The sequence below is a fragment of the Nipponia nippon genome, unplaced genomic scaffold (genome assembly GCF_047370975.1).
Source record: "Nipponia nippon isolate SJK-2023a ecotype South Korea unplaced genomic scaffold, ASM4737097v1 scaffold_6, whole genome shotgun sequence".
Lineage (NCBI taxonomy): Eukaryota > Metazoa > Chordata > Aves > Pelecaniformes > Threskiornithidae > Nipponia > Nipponia nippon.
Genome location: NW_028262380.1, coordinates 8,633,373 through 8,646,879, shown reverse-complemented (window position 1 = coordinate 8,646,879; position 13,507 = coordinate 8,633,373). Strand labels below are relative to the sequence as shown.

At 38.8% G+C, this 13,507-nt stretch overlaps 1 protein-coding gene across 3 annotated transcripts in view; it reads left to right on the top strand.

Moving 5' to 3' along the window:
* Positions 1-13,507, top strand: part of FAM53A (family with sequence similarity 53 member A) — a 76,453-nt gene that overhangs the window by 37,030 nt on the left and 25,916 nt on the right. The window lies entirely within an intron of this gene.

Below are 13,507 nucleotides of genomic sequence, written 5' to 3'. Positions count from 1 at the left end.
AGTAAAGGTGCTGATTTAAAAACTGGTAAACTTCAGTTGATGCCTAGACTCTGCACGTAATACAAACGCATGTGCACAGCATGTTTTTTCAAAGCTGCTGTGTCCACAGAGGCAACTGCTACAACTTTAAACTGAAGATGCTCATTCAGTTTCTGTATATGTAAAATTGAGTCTTATGGGCAGAGAACACTCTGTGCTTGTGAGAATATAACCCTACTGCCTTCAGTAGATACCAGACTCAAGAGGTTTGTGTGAGTAGATGTTAGGAGTAGTAGGGAGGAGGCAGTTTGCAGAAATAGCAATAAAAATGTAAGGAAAAGAAATAGTTCTGCACCAGTGTCCCTGGATTTGATGCACTGTGCAAAGGAAAAGCTGAATAGAATGGGATGCTGGCTAAAATGTCCAGTCTGTGGTACCTTGGTATTAGTAGGCTTTACATAGAAATGCATGGGAAAAATAGTAGTAAGGTATTGGAACTGAACTGGTTACTGCGGGAGATTCACTGAGTTAACTAGTTTATGTCCACTTCGCTTAACTAGAAGTCTGTATGATGGCATATGTCATTCTCATACCTTTGTGAGACAACTTACTTATATCTTAAAGGATTTTCTTTAAAAAAAATCTGGTTTCTTTGAAGCTGTGGGGTGGGTAACTGGTTGGCAAGCCATACGGAATGATCTGTTTGCTTATTGACAAGGTTGGTAGCCAGCTCTGTTCTAGATAGGACTAGACACTGTTCTGAGTTTTGGTTAAGATGCAAGTTTACTAGTTAGCTAATCAGATCTTACCTGTTTCTCTGTGTTAATCACTGCTGATATTAGTTTGCTAATCTACTCCAGAAATACTAGTGGATTTACCTTTCAACTGCTTGTGTGGTCTAATGCAGGTTTCTTTATTTAAACTGAATGTAAAATTTAAAACCTGCTCTCTTTTTGGCTAGACTTGCTGTTTGCATTCTTCAAGCTCTAGAGGTGAGATGCAGTGTTTCAGACTGGCAGAATAGTTTCAGTTGCTCAGATGCTATACCTTCTAAATAATCCATATAATAGTGTGTATGGAGAAAACCTGATATAGCCCATGTCTATAGAAAGCTTTTTGGCTATTTAGATTTGCTGCTGAATTGAAGAGTACATGAGACTAATTCAGCCAGTGTTGATCACTTTTTCCTGTAAGAGCTATTTTGAAATGATGTGTTTGTGATAAGCTGAGTAGTTTATGCAGCAAAGTTCATTCTACAGTGTCAAGGCCTGATGGATTTTTCCCAGCTGTTTCAGTAGAATATTCCTATAAAGATACTACTGTGTATTTAATAAAACTCACAAAGTATAGTTTGGAAATACATCAGTTTCCAAACATGCTAAACTTTAATGAAAACATCTGTTTAAAAACTAGGCAAGTACTGAAAACATTTGAAGTAGAAATTGAATTAAGTTCTCAAGAAATGTTGGGGTTTTTTTTTTTAGAATGAATGCTTGCTTACCCATGACATTGTTAGAAGTCTTATATTTCTTCATAGCCTACCTTCTCCCATGGCCCAAATCCTGGCAAATGTATATGCTTTGGAACTTATATTGTGGTCTCAAACGTTTCTCTCTAAACTTAAATAAAATTACTGCTGTTGAAAATATTACAAGCTAATACTACAGGAGACTTGTTTTCAAGTGTTGTACAGATGTGGATGTGTCCTATATCTGCATATAGCTCAGTGAGGATCAGGACTATGATAAGGGGAAGTTCAGTAAGACCTCTTTCATGTATCTTGATGGCTCCTTATTGTTTCCGAAAATACTTTTTCTGTGATTTCAAATTCACTTCTAAGTCAGTTTATGAAAGACCTATGTTGAAAACAAGTGCTTTTAAAGATTTTTGTTCTAAGCTTTACTGCAAATATTCTGATGTCCTCCTAAAAAGCTAAACTTATCAAACAGTTGCTCAAAACCAGTTCAGTAACTAGACAATTAGTATTGCTTGTGGAGAACTTAAGTCATAGTTGACCCATGTTATGATAGATCTGAAGGTGCTGGGAAGGGAGAGTTCTTACTTTATTGAACTCTCAGTGGTAGATTGGAGCCACAGCTGCATGAAGAGGGGAGTTGCTCAGGGTTTTTCAGCTAGGAATTCTCTCAAATCAATATTTAACAGAACTAAATGATTTATTTACTTTAACCTGAAGCAAGTGCTGTTGTATCTGAATGAAGATCTTGAATAGCTGTGGTTGGGTGAAGCTTTAGAGGGAGAAGGGGATGAAAGGTGGTTTAGGTTTTTGTTTTTGTATTAGTGAACTGGTTTTTGCTAGCTGAGTTCTAGAAAATGTACTTGGTGGCTGCTGCTTCAGTCCCTACTGATGTGCTAAATTTCAAGCGCGCCGGGAGAAGTTTAGGTTGGTTATTAAGAAAAACTTCTTCACCGAAGTCAGGCACTGGAACAGGCTGCCCAGGGAAGTGGTTGAGTCCCCATCGGTGGAGGTATTTAAAAGACAGGTAGATGTGGTGCTCGAGGACATGGTTTAGTGGTGGACTTGGCAGTGCTGGGTTAACGGTTGGACTCGATCTTAAGGGTCTTTTCCAACCTTAATGATTCTATGATTCTACATAAGTGCTAGAAAATAAAGTCTGATTCTGAAAGCAAAGTTCCTATTGTCATTGCTTTTTAAGCTAGAGTTCATAGGTGAGTAAATTCAGATTATTAATCTATCCTTATAAGCTATCCTTAGTTTCTGTACTTGTTCATGGCTTGTTCCTTCTGCTGTTGCCTCTTTAACATTCTAATTTGTGCCTTTATTTAAAAGAAGGAAAGAAATTGGGCAGCTCTTAACACCATAAACTGTTTCTTTCTATACACTTCGATTTTTTTTCTTCCACAGACCTTCATGCTTTACTTCACTGTACTCCCCCTCTGTTTTAGATTTTATGCCCTCTTGGAAAAGAATATGCCATATCTTCAATTCTCATGGAAAAAACTACATTAATATTCAGTAAAATTAGTAATTTGCATATGTAGAAATAGATTGAAATGTTCAGGCAGACTGCTGTACCCTATTGTGGAGCTCTCACATAGTGTTAAATTCTGGAAGGATCTTTTTCTGGACTTGAAGCTGAAAATACAAACTTGTGAAACTTCAGACCTTCTAGAACATGAAGACAGCTGTAAAAACAAGTAGAAAAGACTGTAGGAAAAGATAATAAAATATGATAGCTGTTTTCAGCCCCTAAGGACTCAAAATTACTTTCTCTGTTCAGTTATGTATGCAAGAATAGCTGTATGACTTGTAGAACAGCAGAACACAGTATCTGTACCTACTTAGGATTTGTCCATAATCGCGCAGATAATAAGCTGGCTCCAGTGAGGAGCGTCGGTCTTCCTTCGCTGCGGCAGGAATCTCATCACCCTGGTATTTCAAGATGACTGTGCATGGACTTGGGCTCTTCTGCAGCTCATAGCTCTATCGCAGAGGCTGCCACAGAGTAAGTAAAGGTGGCGGTTAGACCAGCAACTGCAGTAGGAGGTTAGAAAGGCTTCTTTAGTAAAGAGTTCTTCCACCCCAGAAAACTGCTGAGCTTTTTCAAATGTTCTGCTTCATGAATTACGTCAGTGGATCCTGAGGTGTGACAAGTAAACAACAGCCAAGAGGTTGCACATGTTGTACAGTGTGTAAGCAAGTTTTATTGTGACAGTAAGATTTAATTCTGTTTCAGATCAAGTAACACTGTAGTTTGAAGTATTTCTGGTGGTTAACATTCTTGTGCTACTCTTCCCCCAATGCTGTGGCATGGAGTTGCCAAAAAATAAAAATCTCTTGTATCATGCTTAAAAAAAAAAAAGAAACAACCCAAACTTCACTTCAGAGAACGTATTAGAGGTCTTTGGTCTGTTTAGTTAATACAAAATAGCTGGCTTTATCCAAGTAAGGAGTAGTTTCAACTGTTCAGTGCCATGGTATCTTGTGCATTAACCTTAGACTAGATAAGGCAACATAATTAAAAGTTTTAAAGGTCTCTAAACAGTGAAGGAACTCAGGGTCTGAAATTGTGATTTCCTACCATAGGGTGCTCCTGCCTTCTTAAAAATGCTTTACAGTTCTCTGGGTTTTATACTCGTGGATTTTCTTGGTACTGAGAGAGATCTGAAGTGCCACGCCAGGTCAGGCCAAACTCTATGTAGCCTGGCAGCCTGCCTGGCAGAGAACAGCTGCTTCCCGGCAGGAGCAATGAGCATGCAATGGGATACTTCCTCCAGCGTGATGGCCCGGCTTCTGCTGGTGAGCATCAGTGGTTCAAACCATGATAACTACCAATAGATCTATTTTCTGTTGATAATCCGTTTTTAACCCTTTATCTTAGACCTCCACAATACTCCACAACAGTTTAATTTTTGTAAGCTCTGTTCATCACCTTCTCCGAACACCTGAATGCTTGATTTATTTTTCTTTCTTGGAGTTTAAGGTCTTGAATCAGCAAAACGCTTGGATGACTTTGATTCTTAAAGTAAACTGAGCTTAAATTGTCTCTGCTTTATGATTATTGACTTTATGCTTCATGTCACAGTGACATAGTGGCTTTGTGGATCTACATAGCAAGAAGGACTTATCACAGAAGATAGCATCTGAGTCATAAAGGCTTGATAACTCTGGCCAAAATGAGGATAAGCAGAGGGACTAGTTGATAGTGACTTGCACAGCAGTTTAAAAATGCACACAAAGTAGGCATGAACAAGTTTCCCTGAAGGATGTGATGAGGAGGCAGGATTTTATGAAGGGCAGAACACACAAGTGCTGCAACTGAACTTAGACGAGATGACCGCTGCTTTTCCTGCAGATGCTTTCTTAGTAACTCATGGTCTCTCTTGTGGAATCTCTGCATCCGCTTACTTGAATTTTACTTTGTGTGAGCCAGTTTGCAGAAGCCAATGTGAATAGATACAAGGGTGAGATGTGATAGTAATTTTTACTGAAGAATCTAAATCAGGGTAACAAACTTGTGGTTGCTGTCTGAGAACTATTAGACATTCATTCTGTTTTGTTGCTCTTTGAGGTCACTGTAATGGTCGGTATGTGGACAAGTAGATGACTTAGCCGTACTGTGGCCTCACTAAGTTTAAGCAAAATAAGCTCTGAAGCATTCTCTTTGATTATTTGAATTCTTGCTATTTTGAACATTTCCAGGTATGCCCTGTTAGGCATAGTTACAGTAGATTTGTTCACTTTGATTATGCTACAACAAAGTGGATTACTGTTCCCATGCTGTACAGTGTCACTGCTGTAAGTAGACCTCAAGCATGGACATAGAAAAGACAGCATCATACGTGAGCAGTGTGGTGAAGTAGCTGCTCACTTGCATTAGGCTTTCTCCCAGGCTGCTGGTTTAGCGTGTGCAAGATAAAAAAGTGGTATCAAGAGTCCCTTAAAATGCTAGCAGGGTGACCTGTGAGTCAAGCCTGGACTGGCTAAAGGTGGTTAAGTACCGGCTCATGAAGTTCATTTGGCTTGTGTTCTCTAAATAGTAAGCATGTTGCTTTAAATAGTTTGAGATGCTTATGTAAAGCTTGTCTCTTATAGCCTCCTGTCAAAATGGGAACAAAAGGGTTATTTGGGGTAGATGTATTTTCTGCTTGTGGATACAGTTAAGTCAGCAAAGGCTGTTCTCTGCCTAGGACGCTATACTTGTGTAGTGTGATTTGGGGAAGATATTTAATACAACTTCAAGTCTTAATCACTTAAGCTCTTGTGGTACTCTTGCAAGAAGATGTAGTACAGTGTCTCTTGGTCAGAATATAGGTCTGATTTTTTTTTTCTACCTGTGGATGACACTTTGCAGTTCAGTGACGCGTTAATGTGCACCGCTGCTTCTCAGATAAAATAGATGGTAGATGTCCTTGCACTGTATGGGGGTATCTTCTGCTTCAGGGCACCTTTGATGCCCTTCGCTTTTGGAATATGGTTTGTGGAAAATACAACACAGATGAGCTGTGTGTAGTGAAGGGTTGAACTGGGGTTGATAGTTAATTTGCTAGTAGTTTCCCTTTGTTTAACATTAAGAACCAAAAAACAGCTGTGAATGAAGCAATTGAGCCAGGGACAGAATTTTGGTTCTTGTTTGAAAATTTAATACCTATTCCTAGGGGAGCTTTTTAACTTCACATTTGGAAAATAGAGCTAATCCTGACCTACCTTTGCTTTGAAAAACAGTTCTGAGGCCTTTTTTCCTTCCCATGGTAGTAATTTCTGTAAGTGGTCATACACTAAGAAAGCAAAAGATAAGATGATTTGTATTTCAAAAAGCATGAAGTTATTTAAGCTCAGTGGTCAATGGTCTTGTTCAGAGGAAGGGAGCTAGATATCAAAATTGTCCAGCTAAGTAAATCAGTGGTTTAAATCCGCTTTGTGTAATTCTAGGTATTAATTTATAGCTGAAAAGAAATAGTCAGCAATGGACCTCAAGGAAAATATTTCTACTAGTTGCCTGTACAATGTACCCCTACATGCAAGAGGCCAAAGACTTCAGCATTTCCAAAGTGTAAGTGTTTTTTCTTTAAGGGCAGCCTTATGACTTGGAGGACAAATGTCTGAATGGAAATGGATACAGTAAATACTTGCAGGTTTTCTAAACTTCAGAAGAGTGAAAATAAACTTCTGCTATGCCTGCAGGATTTTGAATAATGGAATGCAGGTCAACTTTGATCTGCTAGAGGTTGGTCGAGCTATTATATTTATTCATTGCAAATGAGTTCAGAAGCTAGAGAATTGCTAAGATTGGGAAGAACTTCTCTTTGGAGAGGGACAGGGATGTGGAAGGTTCGAACAGTTTCCACAGATACCTGCTCTCCTGTGGCATTTATGAAAGGGAGAGACTTTTTGAGCAGACTTTAGTGATGGCCAGTGACAGTCCCAGCACCACTGTTGGGGTGAAACAGCAGAGAGATTCTTGAACTCTTTGCACCTGTCTCTGGATAATAGATGTCTGGTAAACTTCCAAGTGTTTTGACTTGGATTATAGGTTAAATTGGCTTCTTCGAAGTTGAGCAATATGCATCTACTATGTAGTCGTCATGCCTCCCATATCCTCAAATTAAATGAAAAATAATATACAGTAGTTTGAATTGAAATTTGTGTGGGTGACTATTTACATTTGGCTTACTATCAATCTGTAAAAACCAATTGTGGAAATTATGGATGAGGAAAGATGTTTTAAATCATCCTGTCTGATTCTCTGTTGATGCATGATTACTTCCCACAGTATATATTTTTCTAGTATTTGGTCCACCGTAGCCTTTTCAATGCCTCTAGGGATGTGGTTTCCTTAGCAGATAAAGACCCTTTTGTGGGAAGCAAAAGCAGTTTGCTTAAGCTATAAAACTCATTCAAACTTACTTAAGATAGTGGCATGTATTTTTGGATTGCTTTCCTACTGTCATGACAACAGATAATATTTTATGGAAATAAAACTTTAAGCTTCCTGGTCCTCTGGTTAATGAAAACATATGAGCGCTCTTGGTCTCTATTTGAAAGCAACTTCTGCAGGAGTGGGAGGAGGGACAGCAGATGTTAAATATGGTGTCTAGAGACTAGGAGTCCGGGTCCAGTTATTCCTTTGTTTTGTGAAAATGTTAGGAATGATTGTGCTTTTTGCCTGGAATATTTTTTTGAGAGTTAGAATTACACATGAGCAGCAGTGTTTGCTGTAAGAAATAATGGCTGCGGACTTATGGCTTCTTGTAGAGCTTTCTGAGGGCTTGAGTAGGACCAGCTAAAGTATTCAGCTGGATCTCCATTTCCAGTCAAACATTTAGATTATTCCTTTCACTAATGGTTATGTCTCTTAATAATTTAAAGCTCTTCAAAGTACTCCAGTAAAATAGGTTAATCAAAATGAATATCTTGTAGAAAGTGATGAACCTTTTCAGTCATCTGAAGTTTTATTTACTCTTATTGAAGTGTTACACAGATGCTGCTTCCTATGTTGAAGTTCTTATGTAAAACAAAAAAAAATCAAACTGCTGTTTTCAAAAATTAAGCAAAAAAAAATATTACTTAACCTGTATTGCATCAGAACAGAAAGCCCATATTCCTGTGATCTGCAGCAAGATGTGCGTAACTAATAAGTGGACTTAACCTCCAAACACATTTAAAAAACCCAACACATCTTTATTCTATACAGTTATAAATCAATAGTGGGGAGGTGTGTAGCTCAAATGGCGTTTGCCTTCTCAAACAGGTTACTGCTACTTCCACTTGGGGAAACTTGACACAGACAGGCCAATGCTGATTTCTGACTTGAGGAAAGCAAGCCATTCCCTGTACAAGCTCAGTGCTTCCACTTGGGATGTGGTATGTTGGGTCTGTTGAACTGGTAATTTTTCCTGTATCTGAATTCATGTAGCTTAAATACACCTGTACTCAGTAGCATTCTTCTCAACTTAATCATGCGTAGCATCTAGTGCTTGTCTCTCTCTGTGTCCATTGTTTGAGCAGGGACTTGCTTAAATAGCAATAGTATTTTCAGGGAGGTATAGAGTATGCATTTGTGGCATAAGTAGTTCACTTAAGTTTAAAGACAGCTTTTTAACCTTGTTAGAAGTGACAATCTGTCAATCTGACAATCAGTTATGAGTTTGGATTTTGTCGTTTCAGGCACAGTTGTATGGCTGTCTTTCCTCCTTCTAAACCTGAATAGATGAACTGCACATCTGTTGTGTGAAAGTAATGTAGGAAGTCTCTAAATTTTTCTATTTCAGGAGTGACTTTGTTAACATAACATCAGTTAAAAGGCTTATCTATAATTACATAGTTCTTACTAACACTGTGTTTGAAAACTGATGTTTGTTTTCTATAAGCAAGGTTACCCTTATCCCTTCCTAGATGGCTTTTAATATGAAATGCTTGAAAATCTTGATTTATTTTTTAAATCTGGGTATTATGCTTAATAACTAACAAAGTAATGTTACAACACTAAGTTTTAACTACTTTTAATAAGTTTAGGTGCTGTACCAGGTGAAATAAGAATTACTCTTGTACGAAGAGCTGAGTCTTTCACCAAAATGTGTGTAGCAGCATTGCCTAAAGACAACCTTTGTGCCATGACTTAACTTTAAAGGGCAGGTTGGGGAGCAAATGTTGGGAGCTTTTACTGTTGATGGGGAGGTGCAGAGACTTAAGCGTGGTTTTTAGTTCTTTAGTGTGCTGTGATGAACTCTTGTGGAAGTGAGAGAAGAGTCCAGGTTCCTAAAACAAAGTAAGAGATTAGATTATACCGTTCTTCCAGAGGGGAGGTAAACACTGTGTAAACCTCTCCAAAACTTGGCTATAAGACAGGTCAGGTTATAACTTAACTTGACAATGAATCTCATAAGGCTGAGGATACTGGAGGATGCTATGGTGTGCAGCTACTGGGCTGATTTGTCTGAGCTTTCAATGTGAAATGTGTGGACTTCATCCAAGTGCATATAAGTAATGAGTAACTCAGCTCAAAATGGGGAAAAAATGCTGTGGGTTTAATTGTCAGAGACACTGTCCTGTGGAATTAACTTTCCTTTTGAATGGTCTATTTGAACCTTTGTGCTTGCAATATGTGTAGTTGACTGTGTACGCTGCAAGGGTTTCCTGGCAGAACAATGCTAACTTGAGGATGTGATTTATTACAAAAGCAAGATGTAGGGGACTTAGTTTAGCGGCAGACTGGGTTGATGAGTTTGGATCCTCTTTGCTTGATGATACATGTTGAGTCCAACAAATTGAACTGGGAAGGATGCCTGTTCTTTAATGTTTTCAGCATTTCTATTTTTCCTTAAAAAAATCCATTTTCTTGCAAAATAAAAACATCTCTGATAGCAATTAATGTTCGCTACATCAATTTCTTGAACTTTACAGTTCAGGTAGTTACACAGTTCAATACAGCTGAAAAAAGTGCATGCTTAAATACAAAAGGAGATGTTGAAACTGTACTTCTTGTTAACTTCTTCCAAATTCTTTTTGAATTGACTCCCCCCTGCCCCATTCAACAAAGTGCTTATTGGGAACTTGAATTCATTTTTTCCCAAAAAGTTTTATAGAGAAAAACTGTTAAACTGTTTTTTCCCTTGTTCTGAATTACAGGTCCTCCTTCATGACTCACCTTAGTTTTTCTTCGGTTTATCTCTTGTCATGTAGGTGAAGATCTGCTGACTTCGTTCTTTTCACATCCACTCTTGTGTAATTTTAAGTTTGGGTTCTCCAAATGTGTAAATTCTTACGTTAGTATTTTAATGATGTTCTAAAGCAAATGCCAATGGGCAAGGCACTGGTATAACGTGTTATCTTCTCTAAAGCTGTGCTTTCCTGTGACCATCCTGTAGCATGTTAGTGTTGTGCAGTCATTTAATCTGCTTTGAAGTTATGAGGGTTTGGTTATAGAAATCACTCCAATATTTGTTTTTCCCCTTCCTCACTCCCCTCGCCGCCCCTGTGGTTTGAGTTTTGTATGAGGAGGACTCAGAGGAAGGGAAGCTGAATTCCTTTTCCTTGTTTTCCTCTTTCAAATAACAATGGTGATTACAATGTCTGTATGAAATGGGCATTATATTTTGGTAATAATGTTCTGTCTCAAAGCAAGTGAGTCATCTTCTGACTGCCAAGCTTCAGAATATGACAGTCCTTAAGAACTTTCCATAGGAGGAAGCAATAACAGATTTGTGGGATGGCTAATGAGTAATAGATAATTAGTGTCCTGCTCCTGCCAAGATTTAGTGTCTGACAGGTATTTTGCCTTTTTGTGGGATAGAGAAACATTTTTCTACCCAGTTTATAATTTGATTTAATATATGAAGCCTTAAATGCCACCTTTTTATATCATGGTACAAAAGCAATGTGAGTTGCTCTCACAGGGTTACCTGTTGGGGGTTTTTTGTTCACATAGTTCTTGTGGGTTTATTCTAGGGCAGCAGAGATTAATCTGTTAAAAAAATAACAGTTATAGTTTGGGAGACAAGTGATACATTTTGCCTGCATTGGTGTGCATGTAACACTAGCTTCATACTTGGTTTGGATGAGCAGGATGAGTATCCTTCATACATTAAAGACTATTCTAAACTTGAAGTAGAGTTAGGGTCACCTAATTCTTTTTGAGATAATTAACTTATGTAGCTTTAGCTTAGTTTAAAAGTATTACAAATAATTACTTGGGCAAGCTAGAAGTTTTCCAGTTGGCAGTATTTGGCGGCTTTTGAGTAGCCTGGGGTGCTTAATCACCAGAGCTCATGTTTTCTGGGAGACTCTTGCCTATAGCACTTAATGGCTCTACTAAATCAGTGGTCTTCGGAATCCATGCTATTTCAGTGCATCTGCTGTTGTTCAGGTATAGCTCTGCGGCTGGTATAAAACTAGTAAAATTCCTTGATACTCTTCTGTTACTGATGAAGATGTTTTGACGCCAAAGCTGTTAATTTTGGTATCTTTTTCCAAGGAACAGCCATTTTGAAAAGGAAGGCCTTTCAAAATAGGTGTCTAGGTCTCTTAGAGCAGGAGAACTCTTCCTAAGAGAGCTCTAGAGCACATCTGAGACTTGTCATGTAGTCTCAGGCTTATGGGAGCAAGTGTTGATATCAATGATGGATCCTTCAGGCAGGATGAGGAGATGCTGTCCCAATACCTTCAGCCTCTACCAGGCTTGAATTTGAACTTGCCCTTAATGTTTCTAATCCTGTTTTAGTAAACAGGCCCAGTTAACTGAGACTTGTTTTATTGTGGTGTCAGTACAAATACCTGAGGATGCATCTGCAGTTTGCCAAGTTGGTTGAGATAATGCAAGTCTTAGATTTGATGCTTTTACCTCTTCCTGCTATGAACAAGATGGATTACCTGATAATAGCTTAAAAAGGAGGGGGGGGGGGAGGAATTGCTGTCCGTCTAGGGCTCCATTTCAGATGCATCGGAGCTTGGATAATCCAGGTCTTGTGTAATTCTCTCCTTCATTATGCAAAAAAGCCCCTTTACCTATAGTTCTAATTGCTAATTAATGAAGTCATTAATTTGTTAGAAATAGCTTTTTAGGTTAAGCAGTATTAGAGGGGAACGTTTTTTCCATCCTTGTACCTTAAATGATCTTGCTGTCAAGAACAGATTTAAGTTTTCCATACTGAAACATAACTGATAACTACGTTCCAAATGACAGTTGTACAGGTCCTAAAGCTTAAGAAGTGGCCTTGTGGTTTTTTCTAACCACAGCAGAGCGTTTTCTTGACCTAGTTCTTCTTCAAAGACAGATTACTGTTTTTCTTACCTTGAACATTGTTGCCTGAAGGGGTTGGTCTGATGGTTTGACACATGGTTTAGAAAGCCTCTAGTCTTTGCCTCTGTTATGGTTGAATCTGGATGCTATTCTGCCCAGCTGTGTTCTAAAAAAAAAAAAAGTGTAGGTACTTGAACTTGAAAAGCTCCTTCAGTAACAGGCGTTGAGAAAGCAAACCTTTCTGTAGGCACGTAAGGATTTTTCTTCTAGGATGAATCTTGCATGGTACAAACCCAAAGCATGGAACTGTTCTACTGGGAATCAGCATTTTTGTCCAATGGCAGTTAAGCATCCTTGCAAAATACATGTCTGTGTGTATCGGAAACTGGCAAGCCAGCATGATGTTTCCTGACTAATTCCACATGGTCTAAAAACATTTTTCCTCCGAAGTGTTGCTAGCTTCTTTCCCTATTACTGGATCTGTGTGTGTGCCTGCATGTGCTTATGTTTTATAAGGAAGTTATGGACTGTTTGCTGCTGTAAGTCCTTTTTCAAGGACAAGAGAAGTGAACATTGGAAGCAGGAGTAATTCTTCTTGTATTGCTGTGTGAGACCAGGGCATGTGCTGAAGTTAGTTTACACAGCTTGCCACTCTTCAGGTTCTGCTTCTCATATATTACTGTTCTGCAAGTCCCTTTTGGCTTTGCTCTGAGTTGTCTTTGCTGCTCTGCCTTGCTTTGCTGCTTTCTGTTTAGGGATTTTTCAAGTTCCTTGGTCTGGTGTCAAAATACTGTTTAGATTCCCTTGTAGAGAATTAATTGTCCAGAAAACCAGCTGTGCCTTCTGGTGTTGAGCATAGCTGAATCCTGCTCCATTTTCATCACGGCAGTAAGAAATATCCTATACCTTCTACCAGAAAGATCCAGTAGAATTGAGTTCTCTTTGATCCTCTTGTGTGGTGGCATGACCAACAGATGGTGGTATCTGCAGTTCCTATATAAATACACTGAGCTGATCTTGGGCTACTGTAGAAGCTGCCTTATGCAAATTACTGAAGTGTTCCCTGACTAGTTAGGCTCAGGATCTAGTGGCCCTGGCATTTGCTGGGCGGCTCAAGTGTAGCCATAACATGCTTGAGGGCCAGGCCTGAGAGTATCAGGCATCTGTGAAGCCATGTGAACTCCCTCAACATTCCCACCCACTACTGCTGTAACAAAAGGGTCACCCTTCCAGTATCCAAACTGGCTCAAATGTGATCATCTTCATTGAAATGTGATCATCATTTATTGAAACAGCACTCATTATGGCTT